This window comes from Monodelphis domestica, chromosome 1, assembly GCF_027887165.1.
Source record: "Monodelphis domestica isolate mMonDom1 chromosome 1, mMonDom1.pri, whole genome shotgun sequence".
NCBI lineage: Eukaryota > Metazoa > Chordata > Mammalia > Didelphimorphia > Didelphidae > Monodelphis > Monodelphis domestica.
Window position 1 is genome coordinate 191,348,121 of NC_077227.1, and position 21,326 is coordinate 191,369,446.

Here is a 21,326-nt window from a genome sequence, read left to right on the forward strand (position 1 = left end):
AGGAAGAAAAGCAAATTCACAGCATTAAAGATGAAAAGGGGGACAGCACCTCCAATGAGGAGGAAATTAAGGCAATCATTAGAAATTACTTTGCCCAATTATATGGCAATAAATACACCAATTTAGGAGAAATGGATGAATATATACAAAAATACAAACTGCCTAGACTAACAGAAGAGGAAATAGAATTCTTAAATAATCCCATATCAGAAATTGAAATCCATCAAGCCATCAAAGAACTTCCTAAGAAAAAATCCCCAGGGCCTGATGGATTCACCTGTGAATTCTATCAAACATTCAGAGAACAGTTAACCCCAATACTATACAAACTATTTGACATAATAAGCAAAGAGGGAGTTCTACCAAACTCCTTTTACGACACAAACATGGTACTGATTCCAAAACCAGGCAGGTCAAAAACAGAGAAAGAAAACTATAGACCAATCTCCCTAATGAATATAGATGCAAAAATTTTAAATAGGATACTAGCAAAAAGACTCCAGCAAGTGATCAGAAGGATCATTCACCATGATCAAGTAGGATTCATACCAGGGATGCAGGGCTGGTTCAACATTAGGAAAACCATCCACATAATTGACCACATCAACAAGCAAACTAGCAAGAACCACATGATTATCTCAATAGATGCAGAAAAAGCCTTTGATAAAATACAACACCCATTCCTATTAAAAACACTAGAAAGCATAGGAATAGAAGGGTCATTCCTAAAAATAATAAACAGTATATATCTAAAACCAACAGCTAATATCATCTGCAATGGGGATAAACTAGATGCATTCCCAATAAGATCAGGAGTGAAACAAGGATGCCCATTATCACCTCTACTATTTGACATTGTACTAGAAACACTAGCAGTAGCAATTAGAGAAGATAAAGAAATTGAAGGCATCAGAATAGGCAAGGAGGAGACCAAGTTATCACTCTTTGCGGATGACATGATGGTCTACTTAAAGAATCCTAGAGATTCAACCAAAAAGCTAATTGAAATAATCAACAACTTTAGCAAAGTTGCAGGATACAAAATAAACCCACATAAATCATCAGCTTTTCTATATATCTCCAACACAGCTCAGCAGCAAGAACTAGAAAGAGAAATCCCATTCAAAATCACCTTAGACAAAATAAAATACCTAGGAATCTATCTCCCAAGACAAACACAGGAACTATATGAACACAACTACAAAACACTCGCCACACAACTAAAACTCGACTTGAACAAATGGAAAAACATTAACTGCTCATGGATAGGACGAGCCAATATAATAAAAATGACCATCCTACCCAAACTTATTTATCTATTTAGTGCCATACCCATTGAACTACCAAAATACTTCACTGATTTAGAAAAAACCATAACAAAGTTCATTTGGAAGAACAAAAGATCAAGGATATCCAGGGAAATAATGAAAAAAAACACATATGATGGGGGCCTTGCAGTCCCAGACCTCAAACTATATTACAAAGCAGCAGTCATCAAAACAATTTGGTACTGGCTAAGAAACAGAAAGGAAGATCAGTGGAATAGACTGGGGGAAAACGACCTCAGCAAGACAGTATACGATAAACCCAAAGATCCCAGCTTTTGGGACAAAAATCCACTATTCGATAAAAACTGCTGGGAAAATTGGAAGACAGTGTGGGAGAGACTAGGAATAGATCAACACCTCACACCCTACACCAAGATAAATTCAAAATGGGTGAGTGACTTAAACATAAAGAAGGAAGCCATAAGTAAATTGGGTAAACACAGAATAGTATACATGTCAGACCTTTGGGAGGGGAAAGGCTTTAAAACCAAGCAAGATATAGAAAGAATCACAAAATGTAAAATAAATAATTTTGACTACATCAAACTAAAAAGCTTTTGTACAAACAAAACCAATATAACTAAAATCAGAAGGGAAACAACAAATTGGGAAAAAATCTTCATAGAAACCTCTGACAAAGGTTTAATTACTCATATTTATAATGAGCTAAATCAATTGTACAAAAAATCAAGCCATTCTCCAATTGATAAATGGGCAAGGGAAATGGATAGGCAGTTCTCAGATAAAGAAATCAAAACTATTAACAAGCACATGAAGAAGTGTTCTACATCTCTTATAATCAGAGAGATGCAAATCAAAACAACTCTGAGGTATCACCTCACACCTAGCAGATTGGCTAACATGACAGCAAAGGAAAGTAATGAATGCTGGAGGGGATGTGGCAAAGTAGGGACATTAATTCATTGCTGGTGGAGTTGTGAACTGATCCAACCATTCTGGAGGGCAATTTGGAACTATGCCCAACGGGCGACAAAAGAATATCTACCCTTTGACCCAGCCATAGCACTGCTGGGTCTGTACCCCAAAGAGATAATGGACACAAAGACTTGTACAAAAATATTCATAGCTGCGCTCTTTGTGGTGGCCCAAAACTGGAAAACGAGGGGATGCCCATCAATTGGGGAATGGCTGAACAAACTGTGGTATATGTTGGTGATGGAATACTATTGTGCTCAAAGGAATAATAAAGTGGAGAAGTTCCATGGAGACTGGAACAACCTCCAGGAAGTGATGCAGAGCGAGAGGAGCAGAACCAGGAGAACATTGTACACAGAGACTAATACACTGTGGTATAATCGAACGTAATGGACTTCTCCATTAGGGGCGGTGTAATGTCCCTGAACAACTTTCAGGGATCCAGGAGAAAAAAAACACCATTCATAAGCAAAGGATAAACTATGGGAGTGGAAACACCGAGAAAAAGCAACTGCCTGAATACAGAGGTTGAGGGGACACGACAGAGGATAGACTTTAAATGAACACTCTAATGCAAATACTATCAACAAAGCAATGGGTTCAAATCAAGAAAACATCTAATGCCCAGTGGACTTACGCGTCGGCTATGGGGGGTGGGGGGGAGGAAAAGAAAATGATCTATGTCTTTAACGAATAATGCTTGGAAATGATCAAATAAAATATATTTTAAAAAAAAAAAAGAAAATACAAATTCTCAAAAATCAGGAGTAGAGTAAATGTCCATTGATTGTGGATTGGTTAAAATAAATCTGGTTTATTAATGTAGTTGTTTCATTGCTGTGTCATATGAAATGAAGAATAGAAAGAATGTAAAGAATTCAAAGAAGCATGAGAAGATAAATATGGACTTCTGCATAGTGAAGTAATCAGAACCAGGAAATAATTTACAAAATGACTACAATAATGTAAATTGAAAGAACAAAAAAATAAAACTGAATGATAAGTCATTATGATGACCAAGTTTCACCCCAGAGAAAAGGTGAGAAAATGTACATTTCTCCCTTCTTTGAAGAGGTAGCAAACCACAGGTATGAAACATTACATATACCATAGGATTAAGTTGGCATATTGGTTACTTTTGTTAACTTCATTTTTCCCATTTTATTTGACTTTTTTTTAGAAGGGATAGTTCACTGGGTAAAAAAAAAATGTGAAAATGAAAATAATATGAAAATACCAACATGTTTTTTAAAAGAAAACTGATGTGCTCATACCATGAAACATCTTTATTCTTTCTTTCTTTTCACTCTTTTCACCTATAGGACATCCTTCAGAAAACCTCATGTGTGCTTTGAGTAAATAACTTCATTTTATCTGGGTCTCAGTTTCCTCATCAGTAAAATAAAGTTAGAGGGTTAAACCAAATGACCTATATTCCAGCTCTGAATTATTTTTTATTGGATTTTATTTTTCAATTACATTTGGAAACAATTTTTGACAATTGTTTTCTGATACTTTGCAATTCAGATTCTCTCTTCCTCACCCTCCCCCCCCCCCCCCGTCCTCCCCAAGGTGGTAAATAGTCTGATATAAGGTATGCCAATGTTTTTATTTAATACATATTTCCATATTCACCATATCATGATTGGAGATATATCATATATACAATTTTTTAAATCTCATGATGAAGATAATGTGAAGGATGGCATGCTTTGATCTGCAATCAGATTCTTACAGTTCCTTCTTTGGCTGTGAAAAGTGTTTATAAAATCAAGAGTCCCTCGGGGTTATTTTGAAACCACATTTTTCTGTTCTGGTTCTACTCACTTCATTTTACATCAGTTTATATGTCTTTCTAGGTTTTTTTAACTCATTCTTTTTATCATTTCTTATGACACAACAGTTTCCGATTATAAGCATACACCACTGCTTGTTCAGCCATTCCCCAACCTATGGACACTGCCTCAGTTTCCAATTCTTAGCCACAACAAAAAGAGCTGCTAAAAATATTTTTTACAAATAGGTCTTTTCCCCTTATTTCTTTGGGATACAGATCCATAGTGGCATTGCTGGTTCAAAGGGCATACATAGTTTTATGGCCCTTTGGATGTGATTCCATATTGTTCTCTAGAATGGTTGCACCAGTTCACAGTTCCAGCAACAGTGTATTAGTATCCCAACTTTTCCATATCCCCTCCAACATTTATCATTCTCCTTTTTACTTATATTTGCCATTCTGATAGGTGTGAGGTCAGGCCTCAGAGTAGTTTCAATTTGAATTTCTCTAATCATTAGTGATTTGGAGCATTATCTCATATAGCTATAGATAGTTTAAATTTCTCAATCTGAGAAGTGCTTGTTCATATCCTTTGACCATTTATCAATTGAGGAATGCTTTATATTCTTATAAATTTGATTCTCTATGTATTTCAAAAATGATACCTTTGTCAGACACGATTGCTATAAATTTTTTCCCAATTTGTTATTTCCCTTCTATCTTGGTTGCATTGGTTTTGTTTATACAGAAACTTTTAAATTTAATGTAATCAAAATCATCCATTTTACTTTTCATAATACTGCCTATGTCCTGTTTGGTCATAAATTCTTCCCTTATCCACAGCTTTGAGTTATGATCCACCAGCACTCCAATTTGTTCACAAACTTCTCTTGTCACGATAAGTACATCTGAGACTATACCTTCAAATACTAAAGTACCTGGGAAATACAAGCTCTATAAATAACAGTTTCCAATTAACCTTCCTATGTGCTCTTTCTGTCTTCCAATTTGATGCAAGTTTTCTCTTTTGCAGTGGTTAAATTACAATTGTCACTTGATTCTTTGGACATAAGCTCTCTTGAACATAATCTCTCTTCTCATTTATGCTGGTTCCACTATCTTGTTACAGTTAATTCCTGCAAGTTTCCTTGATATATTCCTTTGCCAGAACATTTCTCAATTTCATTTGTATTTCTTCAGCTCTTCAGTACATACACATACACATGCACAAACGTCAGATTTGGGGTAAGTCAGTCAAACTTTAAAATAATTGAAGAAATTATATTGGAAAGATTCCCTCTGGGTCTCAAAAGGATATTTATAAGAATTTCTCTGGATCTGAAGTTTGGTACCAGGTTCCATTCAACAAAATCAAGGAATCTATTTGTCTCTGTCAATCCCTGCTAAAATCATGCTTCATGTTTATATAAAGCTCATTTGGTTTAAAAATTATTTTTCTCATAACCCTATGAAGAAGATAATACACTTATCTGATTCTTGTCATCATATAACTAATAAGCATAAAAGCAAGGACTTCAAGCTTCACTTTCAAGCGATAAAGGATGGAAAGGTTTGCAATTTGCAAAACTGTGCAAGAACTGAAAAGTGCAAACCTAGGTATGATTGACAGTGGCATGTGACCAAGGGTCACATGGGAGCCTGAGTGGGAGAATCTGGGAAGACTCCATCTTGCCCCAATGGACTTTTTCTTCTGGTCTCCTGAGGAAGTCAAGAGGAAGGTCGGAAGAGGATTTTCCCTGTGTTGAACTGAGGAAGGCTTCCTGTATCTAGCTGCTGGCAGCATTCAGTCTCAGTTGGACATCAGGACTTGCTTGGACATCTAACAACAGAACCTGGCTGTAACTGTTTTTGGACACCTGCTGAGTAAGATTTGGGAACTTGGTTAAGTTTTAGTTTAGTAACCTAGTTAGCATAGTTAGTTAGTTTTTTAAATAAGAATAAGCATAAGTAAATCCCTAAGCCCTTATTCCTTTCCCTTCCAAAAACAATAAAGTAGATTTTTATGTTTTTCCTCTTGTGTTTCCCTTATCCAAAATCCTACCCTAACAAAGTCCATTGCCCTCTCCACTATTCTGCTCCCTAATTTCCTAAAACCCTTTGCTATAATACTACACTCTCATTTACACAACTCTGCCTTACTTAAATCCAATTCATTCACAAAATATGACATCACCCAATGATGGTATTGGTCCTCTTCAAAAATTAAAAACAAGCAGCAATACCCTAATATACCTTCCTTTGCCTGATGACCATTCATCCATTCCACATCTTTCACAACTTCTTCTCCCTCATCAATTCTACCTCTCCTGTGTCTTATTCTTTTAATTCCCAAATCTCTGCAATGACAAGTTAGCCAGCCTTGCTCTACAATCTACATATAATTGAGCTCATATTGGTGAGAGTTCTCTATAACTAGCCTCATTCAGACTTATCACACTGCTGCTTTTTGGTCATCTTTATGCCATACTACTGCCTCATCCATCCCACTTTGTACCCTGAGATTAGTGAGCACATAAGCATTACCATATCTGAAAGAGTACAGTAACTAATTTCCCTATGGTTCCACTCTTCATCCAGTGACTTCTCAGTACAAAGCACTCCCTTCATGGCCATCATTCTCTGGCATATGTCAGCTTCCTTTCTTAGACTATTAGCTCCATGAAGGCAACAAGTGTCTTCTTTTTCTATTTGTATCCTTAGAACTTAGTACACTGTCTGGTATATAATAAGAACTTAGCAAAATACCCTTTTATTCATTCATTCATTGATCTGATAAATTAATCAATGCCTTCCTTCTGAGACTATCCTCAGATTATTCTGTATTATCTTATTTCTATATAATTCATTATATATTTTCTCTCCTAGCAGGTTATGAGCTCTTTAAAAAAAAAGGATAATTTTTTTTGTCTTTCTATGTAACTCTATAACTTAGCACAGTGTATGGCACATAATGGGTGCTTAATAAATTTTTATTGAGTGATTCACTGATACTGATTAATATATTCTAGCCTACAATGAATATACAAGAATGTATACGTTAACAGTGGTTTTCTGGAGACCATTTCCTAAACTTAGGGTGTGGCCAATGTTGGGAATTCCTGGCACCATGGAAGACTGGAAATGGGGGTGGTATTTTGAGGCAGGCTCCACATTCGAGCGGTTTTCAAATTACTGCACATAATCAGGTTACGTCTTTAGGGGCCTTCCTATTAATCAAACAATATAGAAGTGCATAAATCATTCTCTTCTCATCTTTCCTGGAGTTGTTTATTTTTTAAATAATTGATTCTGTTTTTACATAAGTTGAGAATTGATTGGAATCAGGTTAAGCTGTAAAAGAAGGCCAGCTTTATATGTGAATGCTCAACTCAAAAGGTCATGAATTTAGAGTTAAAAGTCACTTTAGATGACACTGTCTAATCCTCTTATATTGCAGGTGAGAAAAACTGAAGTCCAGAGAGATTTTTCTGTCAGTCATAATTAGCAGAAACAGGATTTGAAATGCAGTCCTCTAATTACAAAAATTTGTACTGTTTCTACTGTACCAAGTTGCCTCTCAACTTGCTAAATGATTCTACTAGAGAAAAGTCATCAAGAAATTGACAGGAAGAATGTTTCTGGAATAGCCTATTGAAAATATTCCTAATTCTTTCCACTTTCACAGTTCCATTCCAGTGTAACTCTCTATTGGGCATTTCATTAGAATGCAATCCATTTCCATTCCCAATAAATGTTCCCATAATTAATTTTCTTGCTACTCAAACTGATCATCTCATCTGAACCTAATCCTTAAATTGATATCTCTAACACTCTTCCCCATTAACTCTTTCAGTTCTCTTGTTTACGTTTCTTGTTTAACCCTTAGATTCTGCAAATATTATCCACTCCCCAAGAAGAATCCCAGTCTCACCTGCTGCCTATTACTCAAAATTCCTTTAACAGGGCAAAGTCTTTCATTCCACAATTTCAAGCAGTTTTAATCAGTTATATCTGTGAAGCCACACATCCTTAGGATATTGGAGTAGAAGTAAAGAGAAGACTACATGGTTTGACAGCTAGGAAGGTTCTTTAGGCAGCCCCCTTCATCCTCAGCTCTGAGGCCTGGAGTTTCAGTGATAATATCAGTCAGGATTCAACAAAAAAAAAAAAGAGGGGAAAGCTAGAGGGGATCTGGGAATGGGTACTCATACTTCATCAAACAACATGGGTTATGTAACAGAAAGAATGCTTGAGTCAAAAAGATCTGCCTCAGTATTTATAAGTTGTATAACCCTGGACAAATCATTTGATTTTTCTTAAGCAAACTTCTTCACCTATAAAATAAAAGGTCTTTGGGTTCCCTTCTAGTTCTAAGATGATGATCCTACCTAAAGATGCAGGAGAGCCTAGACAGAGGAAAGGGGAGGAGATGGTGTAGTACAATGGGAATAACACTGGAAATGAAGTCACAGGACCCAGGTTAAAGTCCAGTCTGAAATTTTACATATATGTATATACACATATATATGTGTGTATATGTATATAGATACATGTATATATAGATATATAATCTATCCATGTGTTTATCTATTTAAAGATAGATGGATATATATAGCTATAAATATTGATAGATATTCAGACAGACAGAAACACAATCAGATAGATAGATAGATAGATAGATAGATAGATAGATAGATAGATAGATAGATAGATAGATAGAGTAGGAAAGGATTTCTAGCAGGGCATATTAATGCAGGCTGGCAGCCTGGAATGGTACAATATCAAGATTCCACAAAGCTTGGCAGGGTCAGGATTCTAGGGCAATTGGAACTCTCTCTCTCTCAAGCTGGTCAGACTGGAAGGAGTGCCTAGTGGTCTCCCTGAAGAAACCAATTGAGAAGCTGCCAAAAACTTTGGTGTATCAAGTAAGGTTGAGTGTTCCCCCTCACATTGGTGGACAATTGTGAATGGTGAGGACCTTCTCCCTTTTTGGACCTTCTGAGGACACTACATCTTGATTCTTCTGGAGTTTGAGAGAATCTGGACCTGTGGACATTACTAACCCCTTGTAATAACTGGGTGGGTTAAATAGTAGTAGTACTCTCTTAAATCCCCTTCCAATTCCCTTTATCCTTATTTAATTAAATAAACCCATTAGACATATTTTATTAGAGTTATCTTCTGTTACCCTTCCCTAAAACCTTTCCTAGTACACTTTTTAATATAACAATAGATACATAGACACATAGACAGACAGATAGTGCCTGTATGACCCTAGACAAGTAATTTAACCCCTCTAAGGGCTTGGCATAGTATTTAGAGCTCCAAGCCTGGAGTCATGAAAATCTGAGTTCAAATCCAGTCTCAGATAACTATGTGACCCTACACAAGTCACTTAACTTCATTTGCCTAGCACTTGCCTTTCTGTCTTAATGTTACTAAGACAGAAAGTAAGTGCTAAAAAAATAATAATAAATGATACAGTACTCTCCACTGTATCCCCTAAATCCACAGTATCATGAAATAACTTATTTCCATGGAAGCAGTGAACATCAATAAGCATCAGGTCCAACTTCATGGACAAAGTAAATAACAAGTTATGAAAAACTTTGTCAGCAATTTGGGGGCTATGAATTGGTCTGTTTCAGCTTCCATTGTTCCTGACATCTGCCAATCCACTTAACTTACTCTGGTCTTTGGATGTAGAAAGTGGTTTTCATCTGCCTAGGCTATTTTAACTTTTAGAAGTTAGTTTTTCTACTTTACTCTCTGTCTGAATTCTCTATTAGACCTTAACAAGAGAGATTCAGAATGGAGTCAAACTGTACTGTTGCTTTAAATTATAATCGGGCATCCTAGAGAGAACATGCTTTAATGATTTGCACTGTGAGCATCCTTGTTTCTCTTTTTTTCTATTCTATTCTGGTTGAGATCTAAAACTTGGAATCCTCCAGGGGAGCCATAAAATTCAATCACTAAAGCTTAATAATCATAGCTTAGTAGATGTGCAATAAAAATGTGGCCAGCTTTACCCTGAACAAACCTATCAGCTCCTTCTAGATGCTTCACTAGTCCAAGTAGATTTGGCATTACAAATGTCTGGAACCCAGGTTAGCTGACTTCTAGGCCTCATTCTCCTTCTAGTTGACCACATTGTCCCAATAATGGGGGGAAAAATACACAGGTGTATATCATCTGAGTTGTTGAAGAAGTTTTCACATCATTAAAATCATGAATCCTTGATGCATTAACACTGAAATCACAAACCATCACTTCTATGGTCTGTTGCACTCTAAATAGAATGTTTGATTTTTTTTGTCTTGTGGCACATCCCTATCTCTTACCTCTTAAGTCATCAACACAAGAAGCTCCAATTTATTTACATGCTACCATTTGGAAATGGGATTAACAAATCAAGCTTCTAACAGATTGTCACCTTGTGATGTCACAGACTAAGAATCCATGGATAGACCAACTTGGAAGGCTTAGAGTTTCAGAGTCCTAAGCTATGACAAGTTCTGTTGCCTAGGATTACCCTCACCAACCAGTCAGTTCTTTTTGTCTTTATTCTAACTGACACAGCTAAGCCTCAGTGGGCATCCATTCCAGTACAGCATACCATTTTGCCAAAACCTTCTGTCTATCAGTAGTAAGACAAAGAGACAGAGATCCTTAGAATCAGAAATTCCCCTGGCAGGAATCCCAGTCAGTCTCACAAGGCTGAGACAGCTAAGCAAATGAGGGTCTTTCTTCACTTTATTTCTTTTCATACAATATTGGCTGGCTCAATAGCACCAGGAAGAGTGGCCAGTTTCCTTCTCCCTATAGTTCCTGATCCTTGAAGTTGAGGTCCTTATAGAGAAGCAGAGTTAAAGGAATTGTCACTGAAAAGACCCAATCTCCTTGCCCCAGCTACCAATTCTGCCTGACTGACCGCAGTCTCATAGAAGCAAAGATAAAGTGCTGAAAAGGATCTTGAAAATTGTCTACTCAAGTCCCTTTACTTTACAGGGGTTCAGAGGAATGAAGAGATTTGCCAAAAATTGTACAGAGATGGGATTTAAATCTAGGTTTCCTCCAAATCCTAATCCATTGCCATATTCCACCATGCTCTTCTAGGGAGATAGCCAAGACCTCTTTGCCACTGTTATCACCATTGCCTATCTCAAATTAGGCCCCAGAAAGAAACAGGCCAAAACTACCAGTTGCTATAGTCATCAATTCAAAAGTGATAGATTAGGAAAGAAATTGATTTAGAACACCTAGAAATTATTAAAATCACAGCTTTGAGTAATACCGAATTTATTCCCTGACTCCAATTAGAAACTGCACAGTGCAGTTTGTTAGATACAACAAGATTACTGCAATATCTTTCAAAAATAATAATACACCTTCCTATAGGACTTCAAGGTTTATTAAAAATGATTTCCTTACAAGGCAGTCAGTCAACAAAGTCCTTATTACATTCTAGGCATTTTACTAAACATTGGGGTAAAAGTACATAGAGAAATAAAAACAGTCTCTGCTCTTAAGGAGCTTATATTCTAATGAGAGAAAATAAGAAATAAAAGGAAACTGAAGAGTGGGGTAGTGGAGGAGGGAGCATTCAGAGGTACTGGGTCCAGTTGCATGGTAGAGAAAGATCTGGAATTCAGCCTAGAAAAAATTGAAGGCATGAATAGTCCCAGCACTGTCCTTCCATGAAGTACTGTGAAGAAAGTGGATAGAAATAGGCCAGATGAATTCAAGCAACATTTTACAATAGTTGTGATTATTAACCTTAATCAGCTCTCTTACAAATGAACCCCACCAGGAGGGAATATGAATTCTCCAATACAACTCATCCTCATTTCTGTGAAAATCAACTGAAAGTAGATAGCCTAAAAGTGGACCAGTAGGCATCAAGATTTTACATTATCATGCAAAGTATGCAATTTCATCCTTCTTCCCACTATTAAAAAATACATAATGCTAAGACTCATACTCCCTCCAAACACAGGAAAAGGATGTCTTAAAAAAAAAAAAGGAGAGGAGACAGCTGGGTAGCTCAGTGGATTGAGAGCCAGGCCCAGAGATGGGAGGTCCTAGGTTCAAATCTGGTCTCAGATACTTCCTAGCTCTGGGCAAGAAAGAAACCCTGGGCAAGAAAGTTGACCCCCCATTGACTAGCCCTTACCACTCTTCTGCCTTGGAACCAATACAAAGTATAGATTCTAAGATGGAAGATAAGGTTTAAAAAAAAGAAAAGAAAAGGAGAATGTTTCAAAATATCTTTTACTGTTCTTCTCTGTAACAATAAAACAATCATATCATGATTCTCTATTTGAAAACCCTTAGAAGAGCACTGTTTTGTTTTAGGTTCTCATTGCTAACAATGGCTCAGCCATCACATTGGCCAAATTTTTCAGTTCCCAAAGGACAAAGCTTGTTTGATGACTTCAGAGCAACTAAAAACTTCCTTATCTCATTGCTTATCTCCATTTTCAATTCTTGCTAAATAATCCTTCCCCAGTCCGGGGAAAACCAAAATAATAATAGGAGTCATTTTCTTACTATTACCTATTATTATCACCCTAGCCACCACAAGAAACAGAACTCACCTTTCTTTGATTTTCCTCTTATCCCCAACACAGCTAAAAGTAAATCTTCTCTATATCTCCTTGGAGAGATACACATAATATAGGAACACAGGGAAACACAAGCAAACATACAAGAAAATTAACAAAATACCTCAAAGCTGGACTGCTCTTACATAGAGGTCTTACCTGACCCATTTGTTCTCCCTCTCCAGACAATACAAGGATCTATTTAGAAACACAAGCCCAGCATCTTGGGATAGCTATGTTTTAGCTTTGTATATAACCTGCCTACATAATTATGTAGCCTGGCTAAAGGCCACTTTGCAGGGGAGAAGATAAGGGTACCCTCCTCGGGGTAATTGGCAACAACCACCTACCTTCCTGATCCAGAAATCAGTAAGTGCCCTACTTCCATGATTCAGGTATCACCTTGCATGTGTACATTTTGTAAAATGCATGCAAAGTTTCTGTCCATTAAAAGCCAGAATGCCACAATTAAATTTCACAGCAATTCTGGATTCTCCTAGAATTATATTCAGTAGATCCAGAGTTCTAGAGACCTAAGAGATGTTCTGGTCCTAATTTTACAGATGAAGAAGCTGAAGCCCAGGGAGTATCACCATCTTTTCAAATTGAAAGGGATCTCAGAAGTCTAACCCATACTTCAAAAAGAAATCCCCTCTATACTCTACCCCAAAAGGGATTATCCTTCCTCTGTTTAAAGACTTCCAGTAATGGAGAACCTACTTCCTCCCAAGATCACCCTTTCCAATTTTATATAGCTTTAATTTGCAACCAGCATCCACTGCTCTTAGTTCTGTCAAAGAGAATAAAACAAATACTTAAAAATAACTTTCATGTGCATTGCAACTTTTTTTCTAGGCTAAGCAGCCTCAGTGTGTTAAGTAATCTTCATAAAGCATAATCTTGAGGCTTTCCTTCATTTTGGCTGCCCAACTTCATATATTGTCCAGTTTATCAATGCCTTTGCTAAAATATGGTGCCCACAACAGAACACAATGCTCCAGAAATGGTCAACTGGCTCCTCCTAAAACTTTTAGAAAGTTCTGTGTTCTCTAACTCATTTCTCTTTGTATTTTGCATATCACTGTTAATATTCTGACTTCATTTCATCTCCCTTTAGCTTTTATCTCTCACTCCTAAATCCTTTTTACAACCTTCTTATTGTAATATGTTGCTATGGAGAGGGCTTGGGGTCAATAATGCCAGCTTAGCACAACAGCATAATTGGAATAATTTTGATAAAAGAAGTTATACCAAACGTAAAAAATAAAAGAATTAAGCAAATTAAGATCCAAGTTTTAAAAAAAACAACTCTCATATCTGTAAAAATGTTCAAAAAACAAATCATGTGAATTATTTTCAGCATCTGCCATATGATACACAGAGATATAGGACATGAAAGCTCTTTTAAAAATGTAAAATGCTTCACAAATTTAAGATATATTGAATAAAAATAGATAGAATGGGTACTTTTTATAATGGTCAAACAATAGACCACAGACTTTTGGTGTAATAATAAAAATTAAAAGATGAGATACATAAATAAAATTCATGTAAATCAATTTAGTAAAAAATATTATTTTAGACTGCTCAATTTTATTTAACACAAAAAAATAGTTTTAAGATTGGAAAGTCAACTACTTTCTCATGAAAGCATTAATTTCAGTAATCTACAATGTTTCAAAATTTTCTATAATCTATTAAAAATTATATGGAATGTGCTAATTTCAAAACTTTAATTACGTATCATTTTAATGCAAAATGGCAGAACTGTAAATCAAATTTAAGATACATCTTAACAGTCATTATGAATATAACTGTAGCCACCTTCTGTTTTGTGTAGCATAGTTGTACTTATTTTTTGAGTAAAAACAAATTTCATTTTGGAGTTAGGCTCAATAATTATGTTGTTTAAATTACCTTCTTTGTAGATCATTTTGCATTGAGATTCTTTATCCACCAAAAAAAATAGGCCTTGCAATATAGAGAAGTGTGGAAATTTAACACTAACCTGTACCTTTGGGGGGGGGGGAGGCACCTCAGAACAACCTTCAGATTTCAAAGGAAAAAAAAAGTTTAATCTTAAAATTGAAGCTACAACATGCTTCTTCCCTCACCCCCTTGCAGGATGAGGGTGGAAACAAAGCTTTTTGTTTATCTGTAAACAGATATTTCAAGATAGTGTATCAAAGAAAAGTAGACATGCTACTCTACAGCCATTCTAAAGATCTGCAGGTGACTCCTATTGTCTGGGAGCCCCACCTCTTTTCCAAAATGAGGGCTTTTTTTTCCTGGGAATCCAGAGCGAGTAAGGGGATCATCCTGGCTATGGGAAGGGAAGGCAGTCATCCACATGTGGCTGATGCTTTCTCTTTCTCTGCCATACTTTTTATTATTTAATAAATAATTATAATGTAAGATACAGCTTCCAGAATTTTTTTATCATAACATAAAGGTTAAATGCATAATATTAATGATAGGTCTTTATAGCTGAGATACAACTGAGAAGAAAGGCAGTGTTCTCAACATAGAAGAGAATCATTTTTTATCTCCTGGGTAGTGGTAACAGAAGTGAACACAAGATGATTTCTTTGAAAATGCCCCTAATATTTAATCACAGTACTAAATTTGATTTAAAATGTTGGGGGCAGCTGTGTAACTCAGTGGATTGAGAGCCAGGCCAAGAGATGGGAAGTCCTGGGTTCAAATTTGACCTCAGACACTTTCTAGCTGTGTGACCCTGGGCAAGTCACTTGACCCCCATTGCCTAGCCCTTACCACTCTTCTGCCTTGGAGCCAATACACAGTATTGACTCCAAGACGGAAGGTAAGGATTTAAAAAAATAAAATAAAATAAAATAAAATGTGTTCAACAATTATTAGAGAACAAATAGAAAAAGTTGAACCATTAAGAAGTCAAAGTGAAATAGAGACCATACTTTGATTAGTCTTATAATTGTAGTCCAGTTATGCTACTATTAAAAGATAAAAATTCATAAAACCCCTATTTTCATCTGGAGACAAATTTGCCAAAATATTCTTTGAAAATATTTCTTCTGGGTCAAAAATTATAGTGCTTTAGGCCAACATTGTAAGGCAACAATAGAGGAAAAACATGGGATATTCAAAATGTCATAAAAAAGTTTTAAAAGATCAAAATTTCAGAACTTAGAATAGGTGGCATTTCTAAAATTTTACAAAAAAATGATGCTTCAGACTGATGCTTAATTGGTCTATTTTAATGAAATTAGGACAGCTTGGAAACAGGAAGAGTTACCTCCATCAAGACTGCTTAACCACTAGGTACTTTCTGCATCTTCCTTTTATGTGTTGTCTTCCTTTGTTAGATTGTAAGTTCCTTGAAGGCAATAGTCTTTTTTGTTCATATGTGTACCCCCAGCACTTAGCATGGTGCCTAAGACTTCATCGGCTCCTTCCCTCACTAGGAGCATTATATAACCTATTTGGGATGGTTGGACCAAGGAAAAGACCCATTGCTGTTGGGAGCACCGTACCCCCTTGTCTTCTTCTTTCCCTACTTGCTGCTTAACTTCTCTGATTCTTACCATTTTCCCAACACTGGATCTTTAGGACTTCTGCAGTTCTGCAGTTGAACTTTGTTAGAGTGTGAGCCTCTTGATAGGAGAGATTTTTTTCTCAATTTTTTTCTCTTTTGAGACAATTTTGGGGTTGTCTTTTTTTTTTCTTTATATTTTGTATCTCCAGCACTTAACACAGTATTTGGTGGCCAGTAAGTGCTCAATAAGTGGTTCTTCATTCAGCGAGTATACAGAGGAACATTTGTTCTAATATTTGACATGGCCAATACAAATGATAATTGTTAACATTTATATAGTTCTTTAAAGGTTTAGTAAGCCCCTTACTTGAAATACCTAATTTGAATCATTTTGAAATTGTGAGCTTTTTGAGAGTAAGGATTTGTCTTTTGACTTTCTTTGTATGTTCAGTGTTTAGCACAGTGCATAATTATTGTTAGCTGAATGAAACCTATGAGTTTGAGTTACAATTATGATTATTACCACTTCACAAATAGAGAAACTGAAGCTCAATGAGATTAAACACTTGGCTAAATAAGTGTTAGAGGTGGAATACAAACCCAATTCTTTCCTGATTCAAAGTCCAATGCTTTTTTAACTATGCCATTGTTGCCTAGAAAATAGAGATTTTAAGTTTTGTTCAGATCTGTATTAAATAATACTTATAATTTATTTCAATCATTTAATAATTTTTCTAATTAATATTTAATTATTTTTATTTTATAATGTTTAATCATTATACCTCCATATAAATAATTAAAATTAATTATTTAATAATATTTAGTAATTTCATAAATAATATGTCGTGTTTTAAAATCCATTTTATTGTGGGTATCAGATAAAATCTTTCTCTACCATACCTAACAAAATTTCTGTGGTAGTAGTAAATAAATATAACAAAGCAAAAGGCAAAGGAGACACATTTATCTCACAAGCTTCATACTCAAAAATTCACTAGACAGAATTCAGTGTTATCTGTTTCTGATAATTACAGAGAAAATCTTGTGACAGCAGATTATCAGAAAGGCTTGCCTCTTTTATTTGTCTGAACTTAAGAAACATAAATTGACCAAATAGAATAATCCGCTGTGACCATTTATAATCATCTTATTTTTCTTTTGCCTGGACCTTCATTTTTATTACTGTATGTAATTTTCAACAAGAAATACCTTCCACCAATGCAAGAGCTATTCTTCAATTTAGTCTTAGAGCAGTACCTGGGGCATTGAAAGGTGAAATGATTTACCCAAGGTCACATCATAAGTATTCATTAAAGATAGCATGACATAGTAGATAAAAGGATGCAAAGAGTAGGAACCTCTAAATACTTAACTACAGCCTGTATAATCTCTGAGATATCCTCATCCCACTTGTTCTCTCAAGCATAAATTAGATTCCCAAAGCAATGCCAGATAAATATTCCCTTCTGGGTACTAGTAGTACCCACTGTGGTTTCAGGAGTGATTCTCTACTGCCATTGGGCCCACACTGGTGTGCTTTTCCCCAACATTATAAGTTCAGAATCATTTAATCGGACAGATTTGAGTAGCTTTAGGAAAGATTTATTTACTAAGGCACTAGAATAAGAAAAATAGTACAAAACAACATCTCAAAATCTGTGATACACCTTCCCACGAGTACAACATCCAGGAGAAAGTGATTCTCATGCATAAAAAGTACATATATAGCAAAGGGTTAACACAACTTCTGGTTGGGAATATGGAGAAATTCCTTTTAAGTATGGTCAGCCTCTATTCATCTTTATCCTTGGCTCCTAAGTCAGATACTGTCACTAGCTGATCTAAGAAGAGAGACAGAAAAAGATAAGATAGAGAAAGACAGAGAGAGATGGAAGCTAAAATCCCCCAGATCCTTCAAAGCTGATGCATCTTCCACTGATCAAGTGAAGAAGGGGGAAGAAGATATGGCCCAAACCCCTCCTTTTCCTCAGTCCTTCCTGCAGACAATTCCTTGCACTATAAAGCCACATGCTCCAATTTATTGCAAAGCTTCTGATTCTAGTTAATGTTTTAGTAGGTCCCAAAGGCATGAAACAGACCTCTTATTTGCCATCATTTGACTTGATCAAATGGCTTTCAAAGACTTTTCACAAGTACTCTAAAGCCGTTTGATTAAATTATGTTCTTAATTAGTTACGGTATCAGGTTAAAATGGAATCGAAGCTTCAAATACCACCCTTAGATAATGGAAGGGGGGAAAAACACTTGTATTCAAAATAACCAACATTTCAGACATAGTTTTTTGCTTGATACAATTGTATAGGTAAACAGCTTCTTAAGAAATGATCTGTGACTTCAGGGATAAACTAGAATTGAATCAGTCAGCAGTATTTATGAACTCAACTTTTACAATTCTGTGTTTTGGCTTGGCATAATTTTGACAGATGGTTCTCATGAGAAACTTTCCCTTCCTTCAGGCTGTAGATCAGGGACACATGAACACAAACTATAAGTAAAGGGAGTCCTTGCTTTAAAATGCTTCCTGGGACAAATATAAGAGAATTTTTTACAGTTTTTCCTGATACAAAATCTATACTTTTTCCTGGACCTATATGATTGCATTCTAAATAATTCATGCTACTCCTTTATGGTGGAAGAGTTTAGGGGCTAGATCAATGGAAATAGTTGTCATTGGTGTGGTAGAATTTTAGTATAACTCTCATTGCTTCAGTGACCATTAACTTCATCATCTTAGTGTGTGATTACCAGGAAAACATTTAATTAAGAAATATGTTTACATACCCAATATTGATTGACCAGCTGAGTCCCAAGTCCACTGAAGTTTGCTAAACTTTTTTCTCTAAAAACAATAATTAATGTTTAAAGATCCTTCTTTGCAATGATCATTTGTTATACTCTAACCTTTTGAAACCTATATGAATAAAAAATAGCAGGCTCATACTATCACCATTCCAAGATAGAAATTTGTGAAAGTCTACTATGGATATTTCCATTACAAGGCAGAATGGTATGGTGAAAACAGTCAGTTATGGGAAGGGGTGGGGGGAAAGAATATAATTTTTCTAACCAAGGAAAAACATTCTAAATTGACTAATTAAATAAAATTTTCAAAAATTAAAAACACTGTTTACCTGACTTTGGGCAAGTTACAAAATTTCAAGCCTCTGTTCCCTCATATGTGAAATAATAATACTACCTTCCCTGCCTACATCATAGGGTGGTTTTTATAATCAAATGTATTAATGGAAGTGGCAATTTTTAACCACCAGGTGATGTCCCCGGTTACTCACTAAAGAATTCCATACTTACCCTGGCAAATATAGATATGCCCTGCTGTGACTAAATAAGGGCTAAATCAGTGCTAAATTCTATCTGTTTATTAGTCAGCAACAACCTCTGCTGGGCAGCATCACTACCTAAGGATGTGTGGCTTCACAAATATAACTGATTAAAACTGCTTGCAGGGGACACTGAAGAGAGGATTATTTTTCAATTATGGGTTGGACTAGACAGTCACTGATGTCCCTTTCAGTTCTATGGTGCTCTGATTCTATGAAAAATTTGCCCAAAGCCTTCATCTAGTAGGGGTAAGCCTATCTCCTTTTTGATCCACAGTACGATAATGAGTGCTGGCTTTTCATAATGCAGTTTTTTCACCAGAAGGAAGCATATCTCCCAAAATGTTATATGCAATGTCTTTACTCTCAGCAGAGTCAATAAGTAAATTATATATAATTACTAAAGCATAATGCACCACCAACTACTGTGATCTCAATGTTTTCCTAGCACAACCTGGCCCAATCCTCACCAGTAATAGAACTAATCAGGTCCTGAGAGTCCTGAAATATATACACAGTCAAAATCTTCCTCCTGAGTTGGCAAAAGAGTTCAACCCTATTTCCTTGAAAATGCTAATAGTATATTTATCATAGGCCTAGTTTTCAAGTACAACCTCAGTTATTCTGGAGTAAGGTTACTTATGTCTTCAAGTGGGAAGGGAAGGAATTTATATTTCTGGATTTTATATTTTATTTGTATATATTATATTTTATTGTACATTTAAAACATATATTATCTATTTTATCATTTTTATTATTTTATTATTTTTAGCATTTTATCATATCTGATATGCCAGGAACTATGATGAAAGCTTTATAACTCATTTGATCCTCCCAATAATTCTGAGAGATGGGTGTTATTATCATCCTTATTTTATACTTGAGAAAACTGAGGCAAATAGAGGTTAAATGACTTTTCCAAAGGCATACTGAGAGGTTAAATAATTTGCCCAGCATCACAGAGCCAATATTTATCAGAGAAAGGACTTGAGTCCATGTATTCCTGGTTCCAAGGCCAGCTCTCTATCTACTATACTCCAATGCCACTCAAAATCCATGAAATGTTAAAAGACTCAAGAGACTATCTTGTTGCCCTTCACACTCAAAGAGGACCAAAATGACATCATAGTGATGTCTTCTGACTTGATCATAAATTAGATTTAAGTGAAACAGAATTGCAGTCATTTGCCTCACTTTCTATTCCAGAGTCATCCCAGTCAAATGGCAAGACAAAGGTCAAAACAAGATAGACACCCCCCAACTAACTGATGAGTTTGAGTCCTATCAACTACCCTTGGCATGATTTGGTCCAGTTGCTGGGATGGTTTCTCCAGCATGTGGCCACTATACACACTATAGTTTTTTGGAGTCACAGTTAAGAGCTGAGTGGCAGGTGGACACCAAGGGTGGATGAGAGGCCCTGAAAAGGGCTCAGCAAGCCCTCATGCCAGAGGTGCTGGTCTTCCCTGAATACCCCATACACCCCAACAGTGTGTTGTGGGAAGTGTAAAGTGAATCGTGTATTAGATAGAACTTGCATAGAGGAACTGTGGAAGGATGAATGCATTTCAAAGCATTTGATACAATATGAATAAGAATCATATAGGATGAGGAGACATGAATGGACAGGCATAGAGAAGACCTACTACATCCATGAGGATACAGATAGTATTATACACTCCCAGTGGATATTGAAAGTGAACAGGATATTTGGGGTGCTAGATGGCACAATGCTCAAGAAGACAAATCTAGCTTCAGACACTTCCTAGCTGTGTGACCCTAGGCAAGTCATTTAATCCTGTTTTC